Here is a 10,561-nt window from a genome sequence, read left to right as displayed (position 1 = left end):
AAACACGTGGCACATGTGGTCCTACTTTGGGCCGACCATCGCATGTGGATTTTCACTATTCGGGAGGTTTGAACTCGAGACCTTTGGCTATGATACCATGTAACGGGGGAGTGTTAAAGTATAAAAGATAAATAACGCCTTCCTCCAACAGCTTAAGCTTTGATACCATGTTAACTAACCAACTTCTCCACTGGAGAAAGGCGTTATTTATCTTTTATACCTTAACATGCTCCAAAAGATAGTTTTCTTATATATTGTAAAAGTTTTAAATGGAGTATTAATCGGCAAACCGATAAAACACTAAAAAAAATTCAAAAAAACATCATTTAAAACGGCATTTTGCTAACCATGGTCGAGACGTAGGTTAAACATTCTCATGAAACAATCCTATCCGATCAACCAGCGCTTTCTTTTGTTCTAGCAAATTAGTAAGTTCCCTTTCACTTTGAACCAATGTTTACTAAGTCAGACAAATAGACTAAGCTTAAATAAATAAAAAATTGACTCAATTGAGTCAATGATTGATGTAGTCAATTTTTCATTAACCAGGGTGGTGTTACAGGAGCTTTTGAGTTTTGAGTGACTTGTTAGGGCAAACTTCCAACAAAGATGAGAAGTGGGCCAAGGTAAAATTGTGTGGATGATTGACTTGATGGGGTAAAACAATACTAGGACAAAATATATGTACTGTTTGATTTATTTTGTACACAAGATTTCTATCAATTAGTGCCTCTTTGAATTTCTTGGATCTTCAATGACCCAACAATCATGCCAGCTAACAACCACCCCAAGATCTAACTAAGCCTAGTTTTGGTGGCTGCACCATGCTTAAGCATTTAAATAAGACAAACTAATGAGATGTCATGCCTAATCTTACGGGTGTTTTATTGCTATCCCATAACTAAATCATTAAAGTGAAGTTAATGCATGATAGCAATTAGTCACTAGCTTGCACTTGAGTGCAGAAGAGAAAGACGAAAAATTAAAATAACTGGATCCCTCATAGTGTCTAGGTGCATGCCTTTAGCTTTCAAAACATTATCTGTTTGTCCTCTACGAACATTTACTGTTTCATATTTTTTCTATCTTTCTCCAACACCTTTTAGTACAAGGAAAGAGTGTCATCCACCCAATTCCTTGTCTCCTAAAACACGTACGCCACAATTTTCTTCTTTTCTCTTTCTTCCCTCCCATTTTACAATAAGAAAAGGTTGTCATTCTCAACCCTGTAATCTTTCTCTTTTGTCTTACTCTCCAATCGTTTTAACAAAATCTAGGAGAGATCTGAGTAGGGTTTCTTTGGGTTTCAAATTTCAACACAAATTTGAGCAAAGTTCTATCTCTCTGTCTCTCATGTGGGCTCCCACATAGGTTGAATCCCAGGTCTCATTTTTGTAATTTGAATAAGGTGACTACGCAGCATGACAATAGTCGGGATGATGGTCAGGCGATGACGACCTTGCCTTGAAAACATAAGACAAGGATGATGAACGTTTGGCCGTCTACTTATTTTCATATGAACATTGGATAAAACATCTTATAATCGCTGTTGAAACTAAATTAGTTTAGAGGAAAACACACCCTAACCGTAATCACGACATAGAACGAGACAGTCTCATACACCTGCAAGGTTAACCTTACGGCATACAAGGCCTTCGATATCACATTTGTTAACACGGTAAAGTAAATTAATTAACCATGCATTAACCAATGTGCTATGTCCGTGGTTTTAAATTTCGACCGACCGACACCGAAACCACCAAAACCCGAAACGGTCATTTATTTCGGCCGAAATTCCAAAATTTCGGTAGAAATTTCGGTTTTTCCGAAATTTGACCCATAAAATCTGTTTTTTTAATTAATTTAATATTTCACCGAAATTTCGGTAATTTCGGCCGAAATCTAATATTGAATAAAATATTATTTTCCAATTTTGTACCAGATTTCAACTGAAATTTCGAAATTTCAGCGTCCGAAACCGGTACCAAAACCAAAATTTTAAACCTTGTCTATGTCTCTACATTAATAAAGAATAATAAATACGGTCACAGTCTCACTCCCTTTCCAAGGTAAAATAAAATATCAAATCTAGTTATCAGTGTCTTAAATCCATATGCACTCTAAAAAGAATATCAAGTGATATGTTCCAACCGTACACCTCCGCGAGATTCAATTCTGAGGATCTGAAATATAAACCACGGGCGAACGAATGCCTAATGAAGTAATAAAGCATAAATGTGGTTAAAAGTTAAAACCATGGTTTTAAATTTCGACCGAAATCCCGAAACCGAAATTTTCCGAAATTCGGAATTTCGGTCCGAAATTTTGGTTAATTGTAATTTAAAAAAAATAAATATATATATATATATGTTACAAAAATTCGGCCGAAATTTTGAAATGAATTAAATATTATTTTTAATTAATACCAAATTTCGGTTTTCCGAAGGTCCGAAACGGTTCCCGAAACCGAAATTTTAAACCATGGTTAAAAGTTAAAACTACACAACCAATAGAATGAAAAGTAGGTAATGAGCAACAAAACTGATGCCACAAGATTCAATACACGATTACATGTTTTGAAGGCAATTTCTATATCACAAGGGAGAATACAGACGGGGAGGAATTAAGAAAAATTTAGTTCTGAGCACAGCTCGATCAATCGAAATGTCACACGGTCACAATCTGACAAAGTTCAAAGGGTACACACAAATCATGTGTCAATAACCCTAAGAGGTCGAAGACTCGGTTCACATTCACATATGGCCACAGAGTCCTGCAGAACCCTGAGGTTCACAAAGATGCGCTGCATTATTAGCCGATGGTCAGCGGGTTCACAATTTCTTATCGACAAGGCCAACTTATTAAACCCCATTGACAAGATTCACATAAATAGTCTAGCACCCATAATAAGGGTCTGAAATACTCATAGTCAATAACATGGAAAGTATGTACACAATGAAATCGTCAAAATCACATACTAAAGTCTTCAAATGAGGAGTTTCTTAGTAAACGACTAGTACGAAGTCATAGTCATATAGGGTAGTTCAAAAGAGCATGTAAGTATTGCAAATACAATGTTCGAAGGCACACTAAATCCAAATCAATTCATAAGATGAGATAGCTACAACGTTCCACATGGATGGATTCTACCACATAAGTTCGAAGAAGCGCCAAGGATCTAATTTGAGACAAGAAGGAAGTCAAGTATTGCAATAATATTTACATTGATCAAAATTCCGAAACTTCTTCCCCATCCAAGTCCAATCAATTGTCGTTTAATTTCCTAATTTATCAAAAGTGTACTTTGGAATGTCTAATTCACACAATCAATGCAATGGATATGTCTAAGATGCTCTAAACAGGTTAATCAAAAATTTGGGCAAAGTACTGGGTTCAATCGACCGGCCTTGGCGAAGTCAACCAGGGCCCAAAGCCTGATTTTTAAAAATCTTGAAGCATCGCCACGGTTGACTAGCCCTAGGCGGTCGATTGGCCAAAACAACCACGGTCGACTGTCCCTGGGTGGTCAATTGGGAATCAACAAATCTCTTTTTTGATCTAATAGTAACGTAGCAGCGATCGACTGCGATATTGCAGGTTTTTCCCAATGGAGATTTTCTTCTGGTTTTCCCAAATCTTGGAGGGCTCATAACTTCTTCAATTCTTGTTGGAATCAAATCAAGAGGTTTGATTCATGATGGGAGGTTTTCAAAGAGTCCAACAAACCCGTTAGAGTCTCGTCAAAATGCCGCCGGCCGGTAAAAAATGAAAAAGGAGCCCCTCGGAGAAATCCTATCCTTTGAAAAATCTAGGAAATCAATTACTTTATTGTTTAGACTAAGGTCTTCTCACATATATTACTTCAAATCGATCACTTCAATCTAAGGATAATTATAGCTCTGTAGACACCCTATTTTGACCGAACCCTTTATCCTTGTGATTGAGCAAAATCCTACCAAATCAGTCAATTAGGGTCCCAAATTCCACCTTAGGGGGTAGGTTAGGGTACCGGTTAGGGCGGTCCCTGCAAAATTTTGTCAAAATCCGAGTAAAAATGTCTAATAAGACGAGTCGAGTTAGAATGATAGTGTAAATAGGGGAGTGTATTAGCCATTAGCTTAGCAAACTTTTACACTAGAGTGAAAATGTGGGTGATTTAGTTAATTACACTAAGAAAACTTAGGTTAGGATGTAAGCTACCTTTAAAGGGGGGTAAATTATCCCACTCTAATTTTTGACATAATTTCTTCCCGAGACCACCAATTTTCAGTAAAATCAAATATAAAACACATAGGAGGGGGTGTCTTAGGGTAATAGAAAGGGATAAAATTATGTTAATTTTTTACTTAAATTTTTCTCATTAGACCACTCTTTTGTAATTAAAACCAAAGCAAATTTTTTGAAGATTATATAAATAGAGCCTTTGGGCTCTCATTTGAGAAAATTAGGGCTCTTAATTTAATTGTAGAGAGAGGGAGAGAGAGAGCTTTCTAGAGAAAGAGAGAAGATTCTAGATAGAGAAAGAGAGAATTCTAGAGAGAGAAAAAAGGAGATCTAGAGAGAGAAAGAATGAGGAGAAGAAGATTCCAATGAGAGATCTAAGAGAAGAGCACAAGGTTAGTCGATTTTGAGTTTTCTTTGAAAATCTAACATAAAATGGAAAATCTAAGTGGAAAATACTTTAAAATGGTTAGATCTAGCAACCTAGGGCTAAAATCTACCAAAATATGTTTAAAAACATATCTCATATAAAGATCTAAAGCAATTCACCTTATATTTTGAGTTCTAGTTGAATTTCGATGTGAAAATGGCAAAATAAAGTGCTCTCCAGGTTCTTTTTACCATTTTTTATCAATTTTTGGTTAGAATTCATGAAAATTTCTTGCAAAGAGATGTAGAGCTCGTTGAGATCTTCGATTTGGCGTATAATGGCCCAAAATTGGCTTAGAAACGAAGAAGTTATGCCAATTTTAAGATTTCAGCTGAAAATTATGGTTTAAAAGGTGAATTCTTGGATGATTTTTGTGAAAATCTTTAGATCTGATGTGTTAGGCTTTGGAATTCAAAATTTTATATGTTAATATGTGTGTGATATGAATATCTAATGAAATCCATGATAGATCTAGGGTTTTGATGTGAAATGCTCTTGTAAGATGTTGAAAAACTTCAAAAATATATGCTGTCGAGATTTTTTTTTTAGTTTTTCACTAAAATTCGGTAAGAACTGAGTGTTGTCCTTCACATAAGAGTTGTAAAGCTTGTCGAGATCTTTGATTTGGCATATTGCGGCCCAAATTTGGCCAATGTGTTAATTTTTTTAAGTTTTTGGAAATTTATTGCGTCGAGTAACTTCTAGGCCACTTCTGGACGGATTCGGCTGGAGTCGTAAAAGACAAAGTTGTTCGTTATAAGATTCCTAAAACTCTGCCATTGTGTGCATTTTTTCAGAAATAATGACAAAGTTTCTTGAAATCAATGATGTATGCAAACAAATATGATTTAATCATGATCAAACCTTAATAAAACTTGCTGAAAATATCTAAAAGAAGCTGAAATTAAGCATTAAAATATGCTAGGACCTTGCTAGAGACACATCATGAACATGCTTGCTCCATTCTTCCGGTTCTTGAACTAAATGACAACTTAGCATCTAAAACTCATAGGATCACTTCTAAAACATGTTTAAACCTTCAAAATCTTGCGGGTTTCATTCTTGGAGACATGCCATGTCTCATTCCGTCTTTGAGATCCATTGCTTACATCTCTTGCCTCTCGGTTGCATCATTGCCCATTGATTACATCTTTTGCACACATAATCATTTTTCTTTTAATCCTTTCCTCATTGCAAGGGCGATGAAGGCGTTAACCCAAGCCCTTTTTTTATAGGGACCTAATGGATTATGGTGGTACCCTCTATTCCTTCTTCTTCTTTAGGTAGAGTTTTCCTAGTTGTTTAAATACCTTTAAAAATTTTAACCATTTATCGTTGCAAGGGCGATGAAGGCATTAGCCCAAGCCCATCTTTAGAGGGACATACCGGATCATGATAGTACCATCTGTCTTCTTTCCTCTTCTTTAGGAGAAATTATTTGGCCTTATAGATACCCTTGAACATTAGCAAGCCCTATTCATTGCAAGGGCAATGAAGGCGTTAGCCCAAGCCCATCCTTAGGGGACTTGCACAGTCTGAATATTGCTCCCCTCTTTTTGTTATAACACTAGCCCAGTCTTTTAGACAAGAATCTTGAAACCATTAGCCTCCTCATTGCATGGGCAATGAAAGAGTCATCTAGAGCCCTTTTAGGAGACAAGCTAGGTCTCAGTAGAAAAGCTACACCCTTAGGAGACATGCTTTGTCTCATTAGAGAGTTTACCCATAGGAGACTATCCGAGTCTCATAACTTGCACCCCCTCTATAAGATAAAGACTAACTTAGTCTTATGTCCTATATATCATTGCAAGGGCAATGATAAGGTTACTCGGAGCCCTCCATGGGAGACATTCAGTGTCTCATTAGAGTTAGTTGTTCCCCCATAGGAGACAGGCTTTGTCTCATTTACCCCAGTTATCCTCTTGTTTTAGGAGACTAGCGTAGTCTCATTAGCACTCTTCTCTTAGGGTTATGCACTAGGAGTCAGTCCTTTAGTATATGAGCATGTCCTTAGCTAGAGAGTCAGTTTTTAGTTAGAGAGTTAGTCTTTCAGGAGTCAGTCCTACCATCATAGGGAGTTATGATTTTGTCCAACCTTTCATCAAGTCATGGGATTCTGTCCAACCCTTGCAAAGTATATGATTATGTCCAACCTTTGCAAATTTTCTGAGTCTGTCCTGCCCTTATAGATGTTAGGAGTCTGTCCATTCCTTTTGTGAGTCTGTCTTTAGATATGAGTTTTCTTTTTAGCTATAGGGATTCAACCCATAGCACTGACACTCCGCCATGCTGTGGATCACGGGGTGCGGACATATGAGTTCCCTTTGGCTAAAAGGGTGAAAACACTTTAAAAATTCAAAAACATTGAAAAACTTTAAAGAGCAAAAATATTGAAACATTTCAAAACAACAAAAAACACTTGAAAATATGAAAATCCAAAAGTATTATCAAAAGTCATGAGTCATTAAGAGAGTAGTTAGGAGAGTCTGTTTCCGAACTACGTTGGCTTGATCCCCTCCCACAGGGTACGTAGGCAGCTTGGGATCCTTATCCTAGGTACAGTCAAACCTTCAAAAATAAATCATTTAAATCTTTTCAAAATACGAAAGTTCTTCAAACAAACCTCGCAAACAGTTTTCGAAAAGATCTTCCCATAGAGTTAGGAGTCTGTCTTGGATATGTTGATGCTTTGTGTGTTTCGTGTAATTGTCCCTAGAGTTAGGAGGCCTCGAGTCGTGGTCGGTTAGACAATTAGTCGAGCCGATGACTAGACTATGATGCACTTAGTTAGCCCATTATTTTCCTTAGGAGATACAATCTAGTTGCACATAGGATGTATGGCCCACCTGCATTAGTTTAGGGCTAACTTGCATTAGTTAGGGCATATAGGGAGTCCTAAAACTTACAATTCACTTGAACTTAAGCAATCGTATAAGAAGCTTTAAAAAACTAGTCGAGTCTAGTTGATCAAGTCTAGGATAGCGGTCCTAAATGGTTAGGCATCGTAGTTTAGAATAGGCTACCGAACTACGTTGACTTTTATTCTTCTCGAGGCCGGGATACGTAGAACAGCCGGGATGGCCATCCTGTTCCGAGTCGAACTTCACATTAGAGTCTTCGGGTTTGTATTCGTGGTTATTACTGTTTCTTGCATAGGATCATGACAGTGTGTTTTCTTTAAATCGAGATTATTTCTTTATGTGATTACTTACATGCTTAGTTGTAGCTCTCACATGCTTAGCTGTAGTTCTCGCATGCTTAGCTGTACCTCTTTATTATTGCTGATTATTACTTTTGTTATCATCTACTGACGTTTGCTCACTGTGCAGGTTCGTTTCTTTAGCTATAGTTGTGCATGTGTATGCTTACTGCTTTTTAGATGAGTTGAGTTATGACTAGATATGATTGGTAGAGATCGGTAACATGATTATCTGTTATTATATCACTATTAGTCTTCTCCGCCTCTTTCTAAGAGACGACAGATTTTAGTATTCATTCTGATAACAGATGATACTGGTATTAACTCTCTTTAGGCATGGATGTTAGAAATGATGTATGAAGATAGGTAGCAGGGTTATCTTTGTTGGATAAACATTAGTCTTTTACGCCTCTCTAAGAGACGTTGAATTATAGTGTTCATTCTAATGACAGATGACACTGATATCAATTCTTCTTAGGACTTGGATGCGTATTTTTCTTTTACCCATCCCCGAAACATGCATGTTTAGGTAGACGTCTTCTCGGGGATATTCGTTCCCATTTCATATGATTTTCGCCTAAAATTCTTCAAAGTTAATAAATAAATGGCATAAGAGATCGGGTGTTTACACTCGGGCGAATTTGGGGCGCCTAACACCTTCCCCATTCGTCATCATGCACGGACTTTTGTATCTCTGGTTATCCGTTGTGACAGAGTATAGTATGAGATTCAGGGCCTACTTCCTTCGATGACGACTCTGAGTTATTTTAGGTACGTCTCGATTCCGGACTAGTCCCCGAATCAACAGGTATTTCATTTTACATCGTCAGTCATGCTTTGAGGGCACTCTTTCGAGAGTTCTTTAGTAGAGTTCTCTTTCACGTGTGGAGATCTCAGAGGATTGACGTGAATCTCGTGTTCACGGCAGTTTCCTCGGGATCAGGGTCCACAAGTTCATACGAGAGTCCTAGAAACGTTAAACCATAAAGGCGCGATTCTGGAAAATAGCCACCTGCGATAAACTTGGAAACCATTCTTTCGAGGAAACTTAGCCAATTAGGAAAGAGCCCCAATAGGCAACTTTCCTGATTAGCCAGGACTCTCATCCTATAAAAAGGACGTCGAGGCTCAAAGGTACGGTTTCTACAACTTTCTTTACTTTTGCTGGGCCTTCAGGGAGCTCAGCTTTGATATATGTTGCCGGTTCTGACTTAAGCATTGGAGAGACTCCCCGGAACCCACACTCTGGGTGGTTTTCTGACTGTTCGTTCATACACGTAGGTTGTTGATCTTCGCCCGAGGAGCCGGCTCAGCCTAGATCCAAATTTCATTACGACAAATATCATTAGTCTACATATATTAGGAAAATTATGTTGGCTCCCTCATTTTAATAATGTAATTTCTCTAAGTTAATACTTTTCTAAATGACTGCTGATTAAATGTTGTTAAAATTTTCTGTAGAGTAACAATAGCCAATAAAAAAGGTCTTCAACAAAATGAACAGTGTCATGATCAAAATAATGGAATACACCTCCCCCCGTGCACCTCTCTCTCTCTCTCTCTCTCTCTCTCTCTCTCTCTCTGCGAAAGGGTTAAATGTAGATAAAATGGGAGACGGGCCCTGCTTTGAGAAGAACAGCTGTGAAATGGGGTCATGAATCGAATTCCCCGTACAATAAATCCCTACATGTGGAGAAGCCGTGTTCAAACAAGATAGATGTGGAGAAGGTCCTAGATTTTGGTGCAGAATTGTGTTTAGGTGGAAGAATCATGGGAAAGTTTTGATTTCTTACTCCCGTCCCCTACTTTCTCAATTATTTGGGTCTACAAGGATACATTTGATTCAATTATTTGAGGTGGTTCAAACCTAAGAAAGAAAGACAACTAAAAGCAAAACGTAGGGTAGGAGCGTTGAATGGTAGAATCCTTTCTTATAAATGGTAGGGTTCAAATATAGTGAATGAACGAAAGGAAAAAATCCAGAAGAAAGATATTTGCTAGAGGGTTCCAAGGACAAAACGATAAATTGCAAATATCCTTCCCCATTGTGGAAATTGAAAAGAAAACTTTGTCCTCATTTAATGATTACTATATCCACTAAATGAAACAAAGTGTGAAATATTGTACGCCACACATTCAACATTGAAATCTCCTACATTTAGGGGTGTAAACGAGCCGAGCCGAGCCGAGCTTGGCCAGGCTCGGCTCGGCTCGGCTCGTTAAGCTCACAAGTGAGGCTCGGCTCGGGCTCAGGCTCGAACCAGGCTCGGCTCGGTCAGGCTCGGCCAGGCTCGCGAGCCTTACCGAGCTCGGGTTATATTATGTTCACACCCCTCATCTTCCCTGGACAGCCTTACTAGTGTAATTTGACTACTTTTTTTACACTATGGGGGGTGGTCCTAGTAACAAATGGGGTTCCAAAAATGAAGTGACATATTTTGCCCCCCCCCCCCTTTCACTCCATGGACAACCCTTTTAATGTATATATTAATATAATATATATATATATATATATATATATATATATATATATATATATTTAAATATATTAAATTCTTAACGAGCTTTAACGAGCCGAGCCTGGCCTAACTCGGGCTCGGCTGGTTAAGGATTCGAGCCGAGCTCGAGCGAGCTTCCGAGCCCGAGCCAAAATTGACACCCTTACCTACATTTTTTCTTAACGACATTGTTTCAATGAAATTTATGTTAAT

The sequence above is a fragment of the Tasmannia lanceolata genome, unplaced genomic scaffold (genome assembly GCF_043159265.1).
Source record: "Tasmannia lanceolata isolate RefF3 unplaced genomic scaffold, GAP_Taslan_0.1 ptg000015l, whole genome shotgun sequence".
Taxonomy (NCBI): domain Eukaryota; kingdom Viridiplantae; phylum Streptophyta; class Magnoliopsida; order Canellales; family Winteraceae; genus Tasmannia; species Tasmannia lanceolata.
This window is presented reverse-complemented; position numbering follows the sequence as displayed.